The 2831-nt window shown below is 45.3% G+C and overlaps 1 long non-coding RNA gene across 1 annotated transcript; it reads right to left on the bottom strand.

Annotated features, from left to right (window-relative positions):
• Positions 1-532: 532 nt before the first annotated feature.
• On the bottom strand, positions 533-1848 carry LOC133266893 (uncharacterized). Its single transcript, XR_009742558.1, has 2 exons — positions 1535-1848; positions 533-728 (listed from the first exon to the last, which is right to left on the bottom strand). It is a non-coding gene; the product is annotated as an uncharacterized LOC133266893 (long non-coding RNA).
• Positions 1849-2831: the final 983 nt, after the last annotated feature.

Below are 2831 nucleotides of genomic sequence, written 5' to 3'. Positions count from 1 at the left end.
AAAATGTTCTGTGGCAACATACCAACACTTTCCTCTTCTCAGAGGACAGGTCCCTTAGGAAGCACTTATGGCTTTTTTCTTTCAGAAGTTCTGACACATTTTGTAATGAAAAGAAAATCGATAAACCTGAGTAATAGAACTACGACAAACAAAAGGCACCGTGGGGGAGCAGTAAGTTTCCTTACATATTTTATTATCAAGTAATGACAGAGAAAAGGCTCTAGAAGCACCTCTCCACCCCCTTTCCTTCGTTCTTCTTCCTCTCAACTTTGTATGGTTTTAACCTGAGGCAGCTCTACCAGGGTGCTGGACTTATACAGGTGATGAGTCAAGCTACACAGGGAAGGAGGAGAGATCCCAGGTCACTGTGTGGTGGTTTCTGTGTGGCTATCACCCCAAGGCAAAAAGGAACAGCCAATCAGTGACACTTTTAGAAAAGAGAACTATTATGGATTGGTTTTTGTTGTTTGGTTTGGGTTTTTTTTAACAGCAAAGAACAGGAAAGGATCAAGAAAAAAATTACACACAAAAGCAGATGCCACCTCCCTCAAAAATCTAAGTCTTGTTGTGTGCTATGCAACACAGTACATTTTTCACCCCTTTCTCTCTCCTTGCTTTGTAGGTTTTCCACAGGAAGCTGTTTTTCTTCTGTCAGTGCTTCTTTCATTTGCAGTCCATCCTCTCCATCCCACTCTCCTGGAAGAGTCATGTCTCCTTCACCAGGGGTGCTGCAAAGGAGGATGTCAGTCAAACACAAGGCCTTGTGTAGGTGCATGGGCAGCACATGTTTAATGTCAGCTACAGGTTAAAACACAGAGACAGCCCCAGAAAAAAATGTTTCAGTCTTGTTTGGTTTTGGGTTCCTGCTTCCCTGGGAGACTCAAGCACATGAGACATTGAAAATACAGCGCCCTGGAAAGCAGGTATGTTGAAATGCTCACAGAATTGTACATTACTACTTTCTGTGCTTTATTTGCATCACAGTCTGTGTCCATCACCTCCTGAATGTGTATACTTCTGTTTACCTCTCTGCTTCCACACGCCCTTCCCTTCTGTTGTTTTTGCAGCTCCTTTTTCTCACAATCCCTCCCTTCCAATCCTACCTTTTACTTCCATTTCAGCTGGGCAATTCTTCTCCTGCCCTTCCCTGCTCCATTAAATGTTCAGCTCACATGTCTTCCTCCTGCTCAGTCTCAGGGGCACATCCCTGCGCAGCTCTGCCCTTCTTTTGTCTCCTGTTCCTTACATGGTTCTCCTCAGTGAAGCGTTTCTACTTAAAATAATCTAAACCGCTTTCCCACATGAAGAGACCTTTGCTCCTCATGCTTCTTTGAATGCATGTGCTGTGCAAGACCATCCCCTCCTCCCAGCTGTCAAATTGCCTCTCCTTCCCAAACCCTCTTTCTGTCTGCATCCCCGACACTGGCCAACTATGCTGTTTCCTGATTTTGCTGTGCCCTTTTCACTGTTTGCCTCCCAAACCCCACTGTAAGCAATTTGTGCCAGAGATTCACCCTTAACATTTGATAATTACCTTGGCCACTCAGTTATGTTTCTTCATCCACTTTCTGAAGCTGCTTGACTGCTTTTGCTTGAGAGAGTAGAACCACACTGGCTGGGAAAAGAGAAAAAGAAACAAAGAATTTCTCAATGAAGGAAGCAAATGGGTGACCTCTGAAATATAGGAACTCTCCAAAACATTTTATAAACTCCTTCCTTCTTTCTCCCCATATAAAACATTCAGGAGGGGTAGGGTAGGACTCTAGTTTCTGAGACACCCCCCCTAAGAGCAGAGACCCTTGGGGTACCCTCGAAGGCAGAGCCACCCCAGGGCACAGAGGCTGAGCATGGAAAGGAAAATTGTACAGAATCCTGACCAGCCCCCGAGGATAACAGAATCATGGATGGGTGAGGGTGGAGTAGGAGCACAGCAGCTAAAAATCAGTTCTCAAGTAAGTAACAGAAAGGTAACATTACAAAGGAGCACTGAATAGAGGTTTCTGTTAATCTGTGATCTGATAATCTTCTTTCTTTGCCACTTAGCAACAGAATTCCAAACTGAGGATGGAAAGCCAGGGTGACTTAAAATTCCTCTTTTTGCTGAGCAGAGAGGAGAAAAGGCACCTCACTGGGCAGGCACAACAGATTTCCCAGGTACTGGTCTGTGCCTTTCGGCACTGTTACGCAGACATCTGAATTTCAATTTGCCCAAAGTCCAGATCAGGTGGGCAAATAAAATTGTTTATGAGAAACAGCAAACTTTACTCACAGAAACACAGGATTAAGCCAAACAAATACATCCATCCCTGGACTGCATTAAAATCATATGTCGCAAGCACAAATGCAGGCTGTGAGGAAACTGGGTTGAAAGCAGCCCTGAATGCCTTCCAGTACATAAAAGGGCCTGCAAGAAAACTGGAGAGGGACATTTTACAAGGGCATGTAGTGAGAGGACAAGGGGGAATGGCTTTAAACTGCCAGAAGGGACATTTGGATGAGACATTAGGAAGAAATTCTTCACTGTGTGGGTGGTGAGACACTGGCACAGGTTGCCCAGACGAAGCTGTGGCTGCCCCATCCCTGGCAGTGTTCAAGGCCAGGCAGGACTGGGCTTTGAGCAGCCTGGTCTAGTGGAAGGTGTCCCTGCCTGTAGCGGGGGGATTGGAACTGTATCACCTTTAAGGTCCCTTCTAACCCAAACCACTCTGTGAGTCTATGATTCTATGATAAGCAGGAGGAACATAGAAGGGACTAGTGGGCCAAAGCTGCTGCACTGGAAATTGCTCTTAACTAGTTAATAAAAACAACACACCTTTTGGGGTTTGCAGTCT

The sequence above is a fragment of the Pezoporus flaviventris genome, unplaced genomic scaffold (genome assembly GCF_033815535.1).
Source record: "Pezoporus flaviventris isolate CSIRO_AGI_PZ_B2104156 unplaced genomic scaffold, CSIRO_AGI_Pfla_v1 ptg000007l, whole genome shotgun sequence".
In the NCBI taxonomy this organism is placed as follows: domain Eukaryota; kingdom Metazoa; phylum Chordata; class Aves; order Psittaciformes; family Psittacidae; genus Pezoporus; species Pezoporus flaviventris.
Note: the sequence above shows the minus strand (reverse complement) of the source record. Positions and strands in the feature narration are given on the sequence as shown.